The sequence below is a fragment of the Microtus ochrogaster genome, chromosome 15 (genome assembly GCF_000317375.1).
Source record: "Microtus ochrogaster isolate Prairie Vole_2 chromosome 15, MicOch1.0, whole genome shotgun sequence".
Lineage (NCBI taxonomy): Eukaryota > Metazoa > Chordata > Mammalia > Rodentia > Cricetidae > Microtus > Microtus ochrogaster.
Window position 1 is genome coordinate 30020522 of NC_022017.1, and position 18282 is coordinate 30038803.

The following is an 18282-nucleotide window of genomic DNA, read 5'->3' on the forward strand; positions in this document are numbered from 1 at the left end:
TCTGACCCAGGCTGGGCTTGCAGGGCCAGAAAGGAGGAGATCCCAGGAGAAGACAGGAGACCTCAGAAAAACAGAAGCGCCCATCTGAGTGGCTAGGACAAGGAGGCGGTAGAGAGTCCCAAGTGGAAAGCAGAAGGGGCCGAAAGCTTATGTTCCCAGCAGATGCGGCTGCTCCCTGGGCTGTGGCTCTGTGGGAGAAGAGGCCTGAGAAGTAAATCTGGTGAGACAGCGTGAGCAGATGAACTCACAGCTGGCCAGGCACATCTGGATTCAACAACTCTGCTGCCCTAGGGGTCTCCAGGGGTCAGTGGGGACCTCTGGGCTTGCCTGAAGAGGCCAGTTTTAAATTCAATCTAGGGAGGGAATGTTTGTGAGACATTCCCCGGGGTTTGGGTACTTGGAGATGGACCTCAGGATCCCAGTGTCCCAGCAGATACCATCAACATTAGCGGGATGGGAAGGAATGCCCTGGAGAGCTCCGCACCTGGGATCGAGTCCACTTTCGCCATTGCTTCGTAGATTATCTGTTAGGAACTGACAGCAGAACTTCCATACCATACTCCTGGATCCTCATACCAGTTGAACAGCCTGGGAGAAGGAAGACATGCTCGTGAAGGCTGAGGTCCAAATGTAAGAGGCCTCGGGAAGACAGCAGGGAAACTGAGGCAGAGCCATGGGCAGCTCAGGAGCTTTGTGTTCACAGTAACACGCCCTAACAAAAGGAGTTCCCAGCTTCACATTGAGGTCACAGGCCCAAGTACTCTGCCAAATGGAACCAGTGCCCAGGAGTACATCCTGAAGTCAAGGACCAAGCCCAGCTTCCAGGTAAAGTGCCAGTCCAGCTGCCCTCTAGCTATCACTCCGTGGTCTCAACTTCACTGGGCATCTAGGAAGCCAGAGCTCAGACCTCTGCTTCAGAGATGACCCAAAGCAGCTAACTGTGCTCCACGTGAGGAACCATCGGCTCTAGGGGAGGATGCAGAGTCAGTTTTCCCTGGTGTTGCCAGTGCATGTGATTCAGGCCCAGAAGGAACCAGTGCTAGCACTGAGCTCCCAAGAGTTTGGAATGCCTCCCTCTGAGCTGCTTCTCAAAAGAGACATCAGCATTGCTTTATTCTGCTCCCTTCAGAGAGGTCGAGTCTCTCTCCTGGATTCCAGAAAGCCACCTTCTCAGTACAGGACAGTAGCCCTAAGAAGAGAGGGTGACAGAGCCCAGCCAGACCCTTGGCTCAGGCAACTTACATAAGGAAAGTCCTGTCATTGGGAGAAAAATGGAGAGAATGGCTGCACCCCAAAGTCTGGCTGCTGTGAGGGATGCCTATGCATAGGTAGGGCCTAGGAAGAGAACAGGAATGGAATTTTTTAGTTGGGGAGACTGAGGGCCAGAGAGGTGAAGTAACCTGTTCAGACCCCTCACACCAAGCCACTGTTCACTGTCCTTGGATGCATGGCATTCCGGGGTGGCTACTGGGGTCTCCAGAACCCCCGTCAGTCCTGCCTTAGGGCCAGAGGCAAAGGAACTGGGACCTTCAGGCCTCATCTTTGCCTACCGTGTGACTTCACAGTTTCACCCAGGGCGGGAATGGGACAAGGTTGTCCCAAGCTTTGGTGATCAGCTCACAACAGACAGTGCAGTTCTGCCGTCTCTACCACCCTTGTCACCCGGCTGAGGAAATGGGTCCTTCATCTACTGAGAAAACTCTCTTAGTCAAAGACCTTAGTGAAGATGTGGTGGCTAATTTGTGGGCTAAGCGGTGCCAGAAGCATGCGCCTCCCCAAGCCCTCTCCTTATTAAATTGTTGAGGAACTAATAAATGACAGTATGACATGCCGTTCCAGGGAGCTTTAATATCCGTGCTGACATTTGGAGAGAGACAGCAGCACTTTGGCTGCCCCTGGCAACCAGGACTCCAGAACCGTAGTGTCACAGAGACTGGGGTCACCAAGCAGTCGACTCCTCTTCAACATGCAGGTGGGGAGACCTAGACAGGACCATGACGTACTCAGTGCACAGAGACACACACTGAATGCACGCGTGTCCAACACCCAGCAAAACATGTCCCCCCGGGTGACGGAATGACTGGCACATTTTCAACTGAAGTTTTCCTTCCACCCCTCAATATCCCCCACCTCATAGTAGGATAAGGTGGGGCAGCTTAGAGAATCCACTGAGTAGCTAGTCACCCCACTTTCAAGGTAGGGAACCCCTGAGACATCACAAAAAGCAGAGCATTGGTGGGAGGAGGTTCCAGCCAACAAGCTGCTAGAGAGAGAAGAAAGGACCAATCTAAGCTTGCTGGTGCAGGGCCTTGCTGATCCCTGGGATCCTGGGGGGCAGTCACAAGCAACAGTTAGCTAGCAGGAGTGAGCTGACCTCGGGATAACTGGATCTGGAGAGGAGGAAGAGACGGGCTTAAAGGAGATGAGCAATGAGCCAGGCAGGGTCAGGGTTGGCTCCTCCCTACACACTCCCCCACTAGTGCACCAGCCCAGACTTGTCAACACTCCTCCTGGGAGCCCCCCTGGGACCTTGATAATTAGGTTGGAAATCATGGAGTAGCAAGAGTTCAGCTTCATCTCCGCCAGACCTGGGCTCCAGGGAGGCAGGAAGTGTCCATCTGTCATGCTGTCATGCTCACTGTGAGAGCTCCGTGCCCAGCACACACCAAATCGGAGGATGCCCTCCTCGGTGACAGTGCTGACTTAGACTTCAGAGACGTGACAGAGCAGAAGCAGCCCACCTCGAAACAAGCGGAGTTTCCAAGCAACTGGGTCACAGCCACCGCCACTTGGGCTCCACCCTGGACACGCATGTGCAGGGGCACGTTTACAGACCCCACATGACACACAAATACAGATATGTTCAAGCTCACTCAAGTTATAGTGACAGGATGCTGAGAACCCCAGGCTGGCTGTGGTTATTATGAAAGGTCAATGTATAGGGCCGGCCAGCCTGTCCACCCTCAAAAGAGATCCACACATGGTCTCTGAGCTGTGGGTTAGGTCAGCTTTCATGGGTCACCTTATTACCACTGTGGCTGTGGGGTCACCTCCAAGTGATCCGATGTCTCGAACATTCCTAGTCCCTTGGTGAGATAGCTGCACTCCAAGGGTAATGGGGAAGATTCCAAGTGCTGCTGGGACATCCCTGAGCTCACACACCAGGGATTTGCTGCTTTCTCGATGGTTTATGGCCTCAAAGAGGTAAGGGGCTTTCACAGAATAGCAGTCTCCCAAGCCACCTGCAGAACCCCCAGCCTCATTCAGGCAAGACCCCCATTCTTCCCTGGAGGCTGGAGGGAGGAGGGGCAGTGCTGGAACTGTCTCCATGGAAACGCCTGGGCTGGGAGAACTGAGCATTTCCTTTCCATTCTGTGCCGTTATAAGGTGACTTCTAGGGTCCCCACTACACATGAAGCCCTGTCTTAGGGTGCTAAGATGGGGTGGGAGGGATTTACTTTCTACCCAGGAAGAACCCCTGGTCTACAGAACATCGTGAACATCTCGGCAACCTCTGGGCCCTGCATGCATCAGATGCTCAATGGGTTTGTGCTGCACCGGTGAGAACAGGTACATATGTGCTCATGTTAACACATTCATGTTAACATTGACAGGGCACATCTCCCCTTTCCCATAGGGGGTTAGGGAGGGTCAGACATGCCAACACTCTAGCACCTGGACCAATGATTGCACCTGTGAACCTAGGGAAGCCCTGTTCTAGAACCATCCGCACCTTCTTGTGCAAAGGGGAGGCAGGCACAGAAGTGAAGCAGCCTCCTGAATGAGGCAGGAATGGAACAGGGGACAGGACCAGCCCTGCAACACAGGCCAGTCTCACCTGGCCTCTGCTTCCTTCTTGTGCACCTTCAGGCTAGCCCCTTCACCTTTCTGAGGCCCTGACTGCCTGACCTGGGAAATGTCGGCTTCCACCTTTCTTCTGTGCCCAGCTTCTGTCCTCTGTCCATGACCATCTATACCAGTTCCACTGTGGCTATGACACTAAAAAGTCACCAAGGGAGGAGAAGCAAAGTAGCTCTCTAGGTAAGAGACTTTGGTGGAGGGTCCCAGAAGCAGAGGACTGGTGGTGGGCCCAGGCACAGGGAGAAGCAGGTACCTGGAGATGACATGCAGAAGATGTTCTTGGCCACCACCACTTAGCCCGCTGCTGTTCTGCCTAGACCCCCAGAGTCAAGAAGTGGCTAGGAATTTAGATAGCAGAATATGACTTCCACAACCTAAAAGTATGCATAGGACTATGAGGGGGAGCGGCGGGCAAAACCATAGATAGTCACGTGGGAGGGGATCTGGGGGACATGGAACATAACTTGTGTGCAGGTAAAACCATAGCTTGCTACAAGACAGTCAGGCCCCAAGCCTCTATAAACAGAGTAGCTGAAGCATGGCTGAGGGGTGGGCATGGAAAAGATAGAAGCCAAGATCTCCTGGGAACATCTCAGCTGGCTGGCTGGCCCAGCAAGTGATGTCTTCAGTGGAGGCTGTCCTCCTCTGGGGCCTTATCAGATACATAGTCGCCCCTCAAGCATCCTTTCTAGACACTCCTCAGGGGTCAAGGTGCAAGTCTGGCTAAGCAAAGCAACATCTGGACACTAGGGATTTGGGCAGTTCTTTAGGAGCCCACATGGAGGGTCTGCCAACATGCCTTACCCAGGGGACCCGTGATGACAGACGTGTCCTGCGGAGCCAGGTGGATGAGGCTTTCTCTGCCAGAGGCCTTTCCTTAGGATTTGTGATTGCTCAGTCCTCAGGCAAGGGCTGGTTTTCAGGGACTCGTGGTACCCTTACAGTCAAGCCACCTCACCGATGGGGTCCTAGGAGAGTGAGGATGCCTGGGATGTTGGAGCTGCTAATCCTAGCTGCCCTCCCAAGTCAGCCTGTTATCCTGACTCCCCAGCCAGGTTGTCACTGCAGACAGAGCACTGAGTGCCATTCAGGGTACAACCACACTCATAAAAGAGCCTAGTTAGCAGGAGTTAGCACTGTGGAGTGGGGTGGAGGGTCGCTGATATATCCCAGCATATTCTGCAAGAGTAAATGGCCATTTCTGGGAAGGACGCCCTTTTGCTGAGTCTAAGGAGACAAGCTTAGAGTCACCGTAAGGTCCAAGACTTGCTCCACGACAGTAGAGCGGCAACAGAAGACCCTTGGCCTAGAAGAGAGTCAGGAAGGGTTATTACAGCCTAGAAGTCTGGGACCTATCTCAGACCCCTGTTGTTCCCTTCCAGCTCTCACCATCCAGTAACCAGGCCAATGCTACCTGCCCCTAGAGCCCAAATCGCATCATTCCCTGTGCTATTAGCAAGATGGCATCCTTGGCATGTACAGGCACCTCAGCGGGTAGCCAGCTCTCCTAGCCTGGCCTCTGCTCCTGGACTCTGTTATCTGGGTCCTCCTAGAAGCAGCTGCTGTTGCACATGCGTCTTGGGCCCAGTGCCTCCTAGAGGTGGCCACAAATGAAGGTTCCTCTTCCTGAACTCTCGTACTTGCAAGACCCTTCCTACTCAGAGAACCTGCCCTCAAATAGAGTCCCTGCTCTTTGTCTCTGGAGACCAGTAGACAATGTTAGCCTATGACACAGGGGACAGACACTGCATTGGAGACTGCTTATGCCCGGTGTCCAGAGGTGAGGGTGCAGCAAGCAGGAGTCACTCCTTGGCTTCTAGACCCCAGAGCCTTGGAGAGGAAATGATGTCAGGGTGCTCTCCAGCTTCTCAGAGCACAGTTGTGCACAGGTGATATTAGCCAGGTCCTAAGATGGCTCTCCAGCCTCTCTGCCCAGAAGGGATGCTGCTCAGGGAGGGACAGAAGCCAGCGGACAAACATGAATAAGCCAGAACCAAGCCTTGAGGGGGACTGCTAGCATGCCTGTCCAAGGGTTTTTCCTACAAAAGTGATCAGAAGCCCCGTGTGAATAAGGATTAGTGTTGCTACCTTGATCTTGGCTCCTAGACGCGATCTCATGGACTGCGTGTTCACCTCTCCTTTATCTCACAGAGCCTGTGGGCAGAGAGACAGAAAGGAAGGTATCGCCCAGGCTTCCTCCTCGGGATTCCAGCCCCATCTTCCCTAGCAGGCAGATGAGAACTGGAGCCCCAAAGACAGCCGCCTAATCCCTCCATTGCTGGACATATTTGTGGTCCGTTATGAGGGAGCCTCACCATTTCCTGGTAGAGTCATGATATTTGGTGAGAATATGGAAGAAGTTTCCGGTAAGATATTGGGTGGGGGGTTAGCAGAGTGCAGCTGTGGGCAGCATGGGAGACAGCACACCCAGCTAAGCAGGCTTCAGCTTGCCCCGGACACCTCTCTGGTGACACAGACCCTGCCCTGCCCGGTTTCCCAGCCAAGTCTGGCAGCCTGCAATGCCTAGTCTTTCTTAGGGGTCTTCCCAGTGTCCCTGCCCTGCTCAGTGTCCCCTCACTATTTGGCCTGTGTTGGTGTGCACATCCTGTCCCTGTCCTCAGTCTACTGTCACCAGGCTGCCACATGGCCTGTCACCTCTATACGTCTGCAGCCTGTTTTCTATAGATCCCTGTGCTCATTCCTCCCATGTTCCACATCTGCTAGACTCCGCTAGGTGCACCCTGGGTCCTCCATGGCTTCACCATGGCAGTCAAGGGCTCGCCCCCGACTGGATCAGTTTCAACTTACTTGATGCTTGTGCCCCTTCATGTCCGCCACACTCCCAGACCACAGGACCTTAGCATAGATGCTTTCATTCTCCAATCCGTGTGTCTCTCCTTCGCTATGTAAGTCTATAGGTCTTCATATGAGTTTTTGTGACATCCTCTGTCACTCTGCCACAAAGCCCCAAGGCTGGATTGTGTATACGTTTTCCCCACCAGCCACCCCCTCCTAGCTCACTCCTGGCTCAGGTTCCATAGAAACACATTAACTGGCTACACAGATGACAGGAGTGTTCCCCTGCCCTTGTCAGAGAGGCCCTGTCACTGTGCCAGATGGCACAAACTCAAAGAAACAAACCTACAGTCATGCTCCTGAGAAAGCTGTCACCCCTCACAGAGGCTGCCTCCTGGCAGACCTCATATCTTACATCTCAGACATGAAACTGTCCATCCCTGTGACAGAACTGACTGCCTATGTATGGGGACATTTGCCTATGTCCTGGTCTGATGAATCCAACATCATGGGTACTAGTTACTTGACTCTGTGCCTACCCTGGGCCCATGGAGAGGAGCAACAGGGACTTGGGACAGAGTGAGGATCCATAGCACCGCCAACCCCTTACTTTTGAGCTCCCCGGGGCTCTGCACATGGAGCGGGATGCCAAGGTCTCATTTTCCAAACACGTGTGCAGCTTCCCAGGGCTCATGAAGACCCCTACAACATCTGGGGAAGGCAGAGGATGGGAGGAGGAGGCATCCAAGGCACAATCAGAGGCTTATTAACATTTTGATTGCAGCTCAGCTCCCCTGGCGCCTTGGCCTGGACACACACATTCAATCTGGGAAGAAAGATTGAGCTGGAGAGAGGGGTATAGAAAGGAGAGAAGCCGGCTCGTTTTAATGAGGCTAAAAATAGCTGTGTCAATATCCCCTCTGTTTGGGGAGTCACGCTGGTTCTCAGTGCACCTTCTCAGCTTGGCTGTCCAGGACTAGGTGAGAACCAGAGAGAACAATCTCTCCCAGGCCGCCCACAGGCTCCTGGGTGAACCAAAGGCTTCACAGGGACCTCTGCACCCTACCTGTTCCCAGGCCTCAGTAAACTTGTAAGAACATCCAGCCTGTGGAAAAACTCATGAGCCTGTGCTGAGGCCAGGATGGGACTTCAGCAGAGGAGCCCTAGATGGCTGAAGGTGAGTGAAGAAAGACCTCAGCATCGAGCCAAGAGTGCTCTAGCCAGGCCTGGGTCAGTAGAACTAGAGTCTAGACTTTCAAGCACCACCAAGAAGCACTTGTGAGCAGGCAGTGTGGCTAGTCCACTGAGGTGGCAGGCCCACCTGGTGCAGCGTGCCTGTGGGCTTCTGATTGAACCCAATTCCTTCATGTGGCATGATCCTGGACCCTCTCCACCCAGATGACTCATGACTGTGTCCAGACCACATGCTAACTCCTACTGGACCTACCCATGAAGCTGACCTTTCTTGAGGCAACTCCTCAGATTTCTCTGACATGTGACCATCCACTAACACTTCCTGGACACACACCCTGCCTCAGGCAAGCCCCTCAATTATATACTGTATCAATACTTTAGACCAAGTGGGGCTTTGCCTAGCTCCTGGGCTGGTGACATGGAGTGCTGGATTCCAGATCCTTAAGCTAGACACATGTGGCACTGGCTTCCAGACCTCTGGTAAAGGATCCTGTGGCCTCCCATAATTACATCAACTGCTCACCATGCCAAATAACTAGTTCTTCTGCCATCACCATCACCACCATGTGGCAACACCATCACCATCATCAGCATCACCATCATCACCGTCAACTCCATCATGCTTATCACCATCACCACCACCACAATCATCATCATGAGACAACACCATCATCCTTATTCCATCACCACCTTCACCATCACACCATCATCATCACCATCACCATCAACTCCACTGTGCTCATAACCATCATCATCATCACCACCAGCATTGCTCCACCATCACAGTGACCAGGACATGACATCATCATCACCACCATCACCAAGTTCCATTGTGCTCATAAACCATCATCATCACCACCACCAGCATTGCTCCACCATCACAGTGACCAGGACATGACATCATCATCACCATCACTATCACCATCAACTCCTTTGTGCTCATAACCATCATCATCATCACCAACATCACTCCACCATCACAGTGACCAGGACATGACATCATCATCATCACCATCATTATACCATATCCATCATCATAATTGCTCTACCACCATTACCATCATCTCCTTCATCATCATCGTCATCATCACCATAATTCCATTATAACCATACCATCATCATCATAATCACTATGGCTCTATCACCATCATTACTATCTATCACCATCTCCAGTACCTTAACCATTCTCATCCTCATCCACCACAGCAGCGTTTCCTCAGTGGCCTTCCTTCCATGCTCCTTGCAGGTAAGAACATGCATGAATCATCATTGTCTCCCAAGCATGTGACCTGGCCCATAGCAAATGCTTGTGGATGTTGGATGATAAAATAGCTGGGCAGGTAGGCACAGGAATCCTTGTGCAAAGAAAGGGTAGGTAGATAGCTGAATGAATGAGACTCTGGCTGTGTGTGTGTGTGTGTGTGTGTGTGTGTGTGTGTGTGTGTGTGTAAAGAGGGAGGAATGGATGAATGAGTCAGTGAATGAGGGAGTGTGCTGCATAAGGAAGGGCAGATGGATGGGTGAGTCGGTTCCTCCCACACCCACACTGCAGATGCTGGGCCGCTTAGCAACGGCAGACTCTGCAGCGTCCCCATGGAGCCATGATATTAAAGTCCCTGAGTGCTGTGCTATCAATTTCCGGGGGAGACTATCTCCAGAGCCATCAGCAGCAGGAGGGAGCCTCCCCATTCCCAGTCTTCCACCCTGCTGGAACAGCGACACATCCATTCTTAAGCTTTCACGGGGACAGATCAAATCTGCACAGACTAGTAGATTCCAGCAGGCTAGGCTGGACAGCCCATGGGAGCCACAGAGGACAGAGGGCTGGGGACAGTCTGCACATCCTCTCCATACTCTGCCTGGCCCTTCTTTTCATTACCTGTCACAACCTCGCCCAGCACCCCTGGATAGGAGAAGCTAGCTCTTGTTTCTCCATGGGCCAGCCCTGCCCACCCAGCAGGGCCCCTCCATGGAGCCATCCAGAACTCCAGCTCCACCAAGAAAAGGCCATCCATACACCTCCAGATGGAACTAGCTCACAAAGGGGTCCCAGCAACCCACAACCAAAGCAACCACAGGGCTTGAGCCCCTGCTCTCCAACTCTGAGATAGACCCCTTGCACATACCAGAATCCATGACACCCCCAGAAAACACATTTATGATGCAGTACGAACAACAGAAATGGAAAAAGGAACATTTTTAAAGAACATTTTTTAAATGGCTCCATTAGGTTAACACATGAACTACTTTTTTCTTTTTCTTTCTTTCTCCCCAACACCCACATCCCATGCACTAGCAGAATCCACACCTTCTGCCTCCATTCAGGCTTCCTGGATTGCCTTTCCTTCTTCCTCTTGCACTTGGCTGGATAGGATTGGACTGTGCCTCCTGAAGCTGTACTGGGTGTGTTGACATGGAGCCCAGCTCTAGGCTTGAGCAGCTTGAATTGTGTGGTTTCCATGAGACTCGGCAGTTTTGTCTATCACGTGGGCATAAGAGGCTCTCCCATGACAAGTCATAAATAAACAACCCTCTTTCCCCACTGTGAACTGTCATGGACCAGTAGCTAGGGCAGCGAGCTACTTTCTAAAGGAACTGACCATCTTACCCCATGGTGAACTCCTGCCTAGGGCCAGAAATCTGTGTCCAGGTTTCCTACTTCATGGAGTCCATCAGATTAGGGCGGTAGTTAGGGAGCCAGCAGCCAACAATGAGCAGGAGATAGATCCTGTAAGAGATGAGCCTCCAGGAAGGCCTTGGGGCTGGGGTTGGAGATCTGGAAGCCCAGAGGCCCGGGAGGAAAGAGGACCTTAGAGAGCCCAGGTAGGCTTTCTCATTGCTGAAGTATCAGGCAAGCTCTAAACCAAGGGGCTGAAGAATGTTTAGATTGAGTCACAGCGGGAGCTGGGGGATCAGGCAGAGGACCCAGGAGAGGTGGGGTTTAGGGTTCAGCCAGGTGCTAGCCACAGCGTGGTAAGGAGAAAGGAGCTAGAGTCCGAGGCCTGAGCCTCGAGCTGCCGGTCAGGACACTCCTTGCTGAGAGCCCAGTGCACACAGACACGGGACAGGGCGCTCTAGACACGTGGAGGGAATAAATGAGACCACTGCGAAGGGACACAATGGCCCAGGCAGTCATTAGTGCGGAGCAGATGTGCTTAGCCGCTCCTATTGAATAAAGAGAAATTCACAGGGGCCTTTCCAGAGAGATGTGAATGGGTTGGCAGCCTCCAGGACTATCCCAGATCTGAGAGGCTAGAAAGGTTAGGACCCTCCTTCCAGAACTAGGTCCCGGTTTCTGAGGGGTAGAACTCTACACAAAGACAGGAACCTACCTACCTACAGGCTGACATTCAGCTCTGCAGCACAGAGGGCCCCATGTCTTATCACTGAGGAGCCAGCCTGCCCACTGTGCCTGGCCTCCTGGTCACCCTCTGCCCCTGAGCCCCAGACAGCTGATGTGTCTGTCACTCTGTGCTTCCAAGGCTTTTCACAGAGCCCCACCTCCTAAATTTTCCACCTCCCTTTGCCACCGGCTATGACCAAGTTAGTATTTGGGTCTTCGGAGAACATTCCAGATCCAACTGTTGCACGTGGGTTTACAGAGAAGTGGTGGAGCCCAGGAGCACAGACAGCTCTGTCCTGTGCAGGCTAGGGGCATGAAGAGGGGCCAGCCCCTGTACGCTTGCTCGTGAGTGTGTCTGTGTGGAGGCAAGCATTCGTGTGTCTGCTTGTTTGTCTGTACCCCTAAGTGTGGTTGTGTGAAAGAGAAGGCTACAAGGGCAGGTTAGGGCCCCAAGACAACGACCTAGACTCAGATCTTCTGGGACAGTGCTGTCCTAGAGCCCATGAGCAGGTGAGATGGTCTCAGGACCTTTGTCCCTTGGATCTAAAACCATGTCATTCTTCCATAGAAGACTCAAATTCAGACCCAATTGGTCCCTGGCCTGATGTCAGCCAGCCAAGGGTCTGCAGAGACGGCCGGAACCCTGGCCTCCGGTTTCAGATCCTCTCCTTGCCTCTCTGCCTTTTCCTCTGTCCTTTGACCATATTGGCTGGGCCATCCCATCAAGTCTTGTGCCCCCAGCCATGGCCTTCACAGAAGACAGATGCGACGGTTTCCTTAAGAAAACTATAATCACAATACCCTAAGACCAGAACAGAAATTCCTCTGGAGCTCCCCAGAAAGTGCTGTCCATCTCTTCAGCAGGTGTGCTGCGGTCCTGTGTTGAACAAACTGATACAGAGCGTAAAGTCCATGCCTGCCTCGTTCCAGGCCAGTAGCCCCAGAGGCATCCAGGAACTGAAGGACCCCCCAGCTCTCTCCTCCCCTGGCCTCCACACTGCTCCATAGTGACATCTTGTGGTTCTCACCATTGCTCTGAGGCAAACAGAAAGAACTAGTGGGCTCCCCAGCCTGGCACGTAGTAGGTACTCAACAAACGAGGCAGAGAGGAGGGCAGAGCAAGGATAGAGAGGTAGCCAGTGGCTTTCTCGGAAGCAGCCTTCCCTTTCTGTTCCCTCCTCTCGGCCCCCCTCCCCCGGTTGGCTGGGCCCCCTTGTCCTGAGTCAGCATGCCTTGTGCATGCGCCTGTGTGGCCGTGGGTGGTGGCAGTGGGCTGGGACATTCTCATGCCAAGCAGGCGCTTCTTGCTGTCCTCGCCGCCTGCACAAATCTCGCTGCTGCGTCTGAAAATGTCAACTTCTTATCTCGCCAGAATTTTTCCTGACTTGGAGAATTCAATAAAGCGGCTGAGTAACACTTAAAATAATAATGAAGGCCGGTGTTTCTGCAACTCCCGGCTGGCTCCGCGGCCAGGCTGCCTTTCCGCCATGATCAATCTTCATTTTCACACCGGGCCAGACAGCTCTGTGGGGTGGGGCTGGCCGGAAGCCCTGGGGAATTGGCAGGCCACCAGGATGCCTAGGCACTCACCTGCTGCTCTGAACGGTGGTGCGGGGGAAACTCCCAGGCCACACTCAACCTAAATACCCTCACAGGTCAAGCCCCTCTGCAACCCAGTATTGCATCCACATCCGTTTCTGACACCTGCTTCCCTGAGCCTGGGCCATTGCTGTTCCATCCACCCAGGGCTTTCATCAAAGAAACTCCTATCTACTCAAAACCCATCTCAGAGTTCAGACAGGCCTCACTGATTCCACGGCTTTTGACAATGCACTTTGTTCAGAGGGGTTTGTGGATGGAGCCCCTCAGCTGCTTTCCTGTTTTACTGCCGCGTGTAAACCAGCTATGCACCCTGCGTTAGATATGCAGAGACAAGAGGCTCACCCAGGATTTAGGGCTGCAGTGGCTGGATCCAGACAAGAAGGGGACTGTCTGTTAATACCCAGAAGCCCAGATATCACTATGGGGACCAGGCAAGTGAGCTCTGGGTCCTGGCTGACCTGCCCCTACTTGTTCAAGTTCACCAACACTGGAGGAGCCCCACTGTGTTCATCTGAGAGATCAGAGCCTAGCTGTCCAATCAGCAGGGTGTGTGGGGTGAGGAGGCAAAGGCAGGCCCATGGCCCCAGTGGAGAGCTATGTGAGATCCAACCAACCATGAGCTGCAGCTTGTCACTTGCCGCTCTCCAGTCCTTCCTTGGTCCCTCAAGAGCCTCGCTGTTTGGCTTGAATATACTCCAATTTGTCAACGGCTTTCTTTTCAGGGGCTCTTACCGAATGTCTGCAAATTGACTCCTAGGCTAATGAGAACCAATTAATCTTCCCTCCTCCCTCCAACCCTGATGAGTATCAGCATAGCCCATCTCTCACTGGTCTATTCTCTAGGCATAGAGTAAGGCCAGAGCTAAAAAGGTCCAGCCTAGAGCAGCCACAGGACTGGAGTGAGATAAGAACTCTGTGGGGGGACCTAAAACCCCACCCGTAGCTGATTTGTCATCCCAGAAAGGAGATCAAGTCCCCACTGTTATCTCAAAGATGCTTCCATGTTTGGATGGGGAACCTTTCAGGGATCTGGAAGAGCCTTGGAGATGGCCGGAATGAGAAGGGGACCTGCACCTACTGGGAAGGGAGCTCAGAGAGGGAATGGTAGGATATGTCTCAGTGGAATGCTTGTTCAGCACTTGTGGATCGTTGTATTTGGCTCCCAGCACCCCAGAAACCAGAGGTAGTAGCACATACCTGCATTTCTAGAACTCAGCTGATGGAGGTGGGAGGATGAGGAGGATGAGGTCATCCTTGAATACACAAGTTCAAGGCCTGCCTGGGCTACATGAAAGCAGGTGTTAGCAAACTACCCACCCAACATCCACCAAATGGTTGTATGTATGAAGGCCCAGTCACTGACACAGCCTTACACACTCACCACCATGGAGCCAGGCTGTGTGGGGAGCTAGGACAGATGAGTTTTTCCCATTGGTGCCCAGAATCCTTTCATCTGCCTGTGCTTCAGAGGCACACTGCTTTAGAGGACTGACTGGGGCAGAGAGAGACCATTCTGGCTGGGTCAGTACAGCCATGGTCATTCCACCATCCTAAGCCTCTAGGATACTGAGCAACACTAACTGTCTCTGCCACCAACCCACTCCTCCAGATGAGGATTCTGCCTGTCTCAGGGTCTGCAGCCCAATAGCCTTGGTGTGGCAGGATGGTGACTCTGCCCATCCATGCCTGTACATGGGGGACAGTGGCCTCCCATTTCCCCAAAGGCATGGCTGTACTCAGCCCTTTCTGATTGCAGAGCTCAAGGCCTCCCAGGGATGAACCCTGGGCCTGGTGTCTGAGCAGGGTCACCCTTATTGAGCTGCACCCCAGACAAGGTCGCAGTCTCTCCTGAATATGAGGTGGTATCCAGAAGAGGATGCTGAAGTATGCCGTGGGGAAAAAGAGACACATATGGGCCATCTGCATTTCTCTCCCAGGCTCAGGAGCAAAAGCAGACACTAGAGTCTGTACCAGCCCTGTTCTCTCCAAGTTCCTGGAGTTTCAGAGGAGTCCTAGGAGGAACTGGAGGTGTCAAAAGCTGGCCACGTGGCCCCGGGAGATCATGTGCATAGGCAGAAGAGATGGGAATGACAGGTAAGGGTAGAGTCTTGCTGGTTGTCAGGGCCTGTGGGACTCAGAGCAGAGGAGGCAGGACAGCCAGACCCTCAGTCTCAGGAAGATCAGGTTTGTGCTGGGGTTGAGCACCGATCACCTGACCCCTCTAGTCATGTTCAGGTAAGAAGTGACACTATGACAGCTGTGGTGGAGGGTGGACCATGATCCTGGCCCTCAGGGTCCAAGCATGTCTTACCTGATAAAGGAGAAGCCATGGTCAATTTGGACAGCAAGCGCTAGCATGTACTGTCACATCCCAGGCAGGCCAGAGGGTTTGGAGAAGGCCTGTCTGGCAGAAGTGCAGCAAAGCTGAAACAGGAAAGCGCAAAATGTGGAAAGGAACAAGAGGTCTCAGGAGTAAGGATATGAGCCTATGTGCTATAACATGGAGGATCTAGGTCATCACAGCCAGGGATAGACCTGACTTATGGAAAGATGAAGACCTGCCTGGCTTCGTACGGAGACCCCCATGGGGCCTCCCGTAAGGACTCAGTAGTGACAGAAAGATGGAGCCAAGAGACATTGTAAACTGGTGTTAGTCACAGCCTGATCTTCCCAGCCAATCAAGTACTAACAACAGAAAGCATGACTCAGAAGCCAGGGCGCCAGTGACACTGGAAGCTGACATCTGACTCATTGGTGGTCCCTCAAAGGCCTGAAATAGAAAACCACGTGCCCCTCCTCCTCCTTCCACAGCCAGCCTTGCCCCATCATTCAGCCTTTATCTTCAAGTGATATTACCCACGATTACGTGTGTGACGGTCATAGACACCAGTTATCGCTGCCTAATTGGGTCATAATTTTGATAAATTGTCATCCTGGAGATCCTGCCTGCAGAAGAATCCAGCACTCTCGAGGGAGAACAGCTTGCTCCTTACACTCTTGGTCCTTCCTACTGGTTCCTCTGCTTTCATTACCATCTTCCAAACAGAAGTATTGGATTTCTGGCTGTCGGTGGGACCCACCAACCTGCCTTGCTGAGGGTGGTGGAGATGTTTGGTCAGTGACTGTATGGAGATTGAGGGCAGAGAAAGAAGGGAGGCTCAGAGCTGAGCACAGGATCTCAGCAGGACTTCGGTAGGAAGAAGAGGGTTCCCACCAAGGGTATCTAAGGCCTTCCAGGCCACCCTTTATGTAGTCAAAGAATGGCAGATCCAGGTAACAGCTTGTAATGTTCCAGTCCTCCAACCTGGGCACAGAAGTAGAAGTGGTTGTCGAAGAGAAGAGACAGACAAGAGGACAGCTATGAGGAGCATCCTCCAGCCCACAGTATCCTTGTCTGGTTAGCCAGGAAGGCAAGGTGCTGACAACCTTGGTCAGCTTATAACAGACATTGAGCTCCCCAGGGAGTCTGACATGGTAGACCACAGCAGTGCGCAGCCCTCACTGCCCGGTGATGTCATTACTGTTATTGCTACCATCACCAGCATCATTAGGATCTCACCTGGGAAAGCTCTGTACAGAAAAACTTCTGTCCCGACAAAAGTCAGAGCTGGACGGTATGGCACAGGAGGATTGCAAGTTCAAGGCCATCATGGAAAACTTAATGAAACTCCATCTCAAAATAAAAGTGAAGAAAGAGCTTGACTTGTATCTCGATGGAGGCCCTTCCCTATCGGGTGCCAGGGCCTAAGTCCAATGTCTTGTATTGCCAGAAAGATAAATAAAAGTAAAAACAAATAGATAACATACAAACACCAATGTCTTGACAGAGGAGTCCATTGTACCAAAGCCGCAGTAGACCCTGGAGACAGGCACTTTTCAAACTCCTTTGGTTCTACTTTGTAGTCAAGGACAAGAGGTACCCAATCAAAGCCTTTGGTACCCTATCCAGGGTCCTAAAAATTGTACCTCTCTGGACATCATAGCCAACCCTGTCTCCTTTCACTGAAGGCTTCAGAGCAGTAGGCTGTGACCATAGGGACAATGTACACTGCATGTCCTGGAGATGGGACTGTCCCAAGGATTGGGCTCTGGAGTTAGAAATACCCAGGGATGCACCTTGGCCCTATCTTTGTGGCAAGAAGCCCTCCACACTCCTGGGTCTCAAGCAGAGTGGGAAGAGGCACTCCGGGTGCCTGGGAGCATGTAGTGGGTGGCATTGCGTCGAGGAAGCATGCAGAGAGGAGCCTGGCCATCCACACACCTCTCTCCTACGAAGAGAAAGCGGGAAAGCGGTTCTAAAAATACTGCCGTGTCGCAGGCTGTGTGGGTAGCTGACTGCCTCCTTCATCTGCATTTAAGGCTGGCTCTGCTCCAAGGGCCCAGGGGGCTGCCAGAGAAGAGAGTTCAGTGGTTCTAATGTCAGTACATGCTCCCCACCTACAGCAGCCTCTGGGCCTGCTCAGCCTGGGTCCACCATGGCTAGGGTTAACTTCCTCGGGCCAGGGTCCGAGATACAGAAACAGTCTCTGTGGTCTACTGAGAGGCATTTGTTGAACAACCAGAAAAACAGAGCCCCAAATACATAGAAATGGGGTGGGCTGTGACCAGTATTGTGGGCGGAGGATAGGGAAGGCTAAAGATTTCTTGGGAAAGAAAGAAGAGCAGGAGTCAGGGGCTGGACTCTTGGGCAGGAAGGGGGATGTTCTTAAGAAAAGATAGGCAGAGAATGGACACCCCTACCCCAGGCTTCACTCTGGTTGACCCTAAAGGTCAACTTCAAGGCAATGCCCAGCTCATCTCCATTCCCTGAAGTCACGGTGACCACTGAGTGGCCCACCCATGCCTTGGAGCCCGGCATTTTGCTGCTTCCTGAAAGACAAGCAACTATACATCTCTACAATGCCAAAGGGTGGCCCATCCTTGCCAGTGTCAGGAGCCAAGCAAGTGACAAGGCCTGGGGAGCCAGCCACCAAGGAGATGCTGATATGTCTCTGGACTCAGAGATTATGTTCTAGGTGAGATTTCTTAAGAGGACCAGGAAAAATAAATTCTGTTACAGGATTTTATTTCGCAGTCCCCCCCCCCGAGTTGAATAGCAACTGCCGACATGGGGTTGGTGTTATAAATAGAAGAGCTTTCAGGGCTGGGAGGCCTGGGGACTGCCTGCCACCCCCTCACTTTGCAGGTGGATTTCCTTTGTCACCCTGGGCTGCTGCCACAGAGGGCTGAGAGGGAGGCGGGACAGAAATGCCATGCCACTAAAACCAGTGGCACCAAGCTACAGGGTGCTGTCAGCGTTAGGGAGCCTTGCTAAGATCACCCCCCACACACACCAAAGACAGCCCTCCTTTCTTTAATAAATACTGAAGAAATTGCTAGAATATGGCAGGCAATATGAGGGGTAGGGGGAGAAAGGGAGGGAAGAAAAGAGTGGAGAATGGAGGGGCTAGAGAGAGAATAAGAGAGAGAGATGAGAGTAGAGGAGG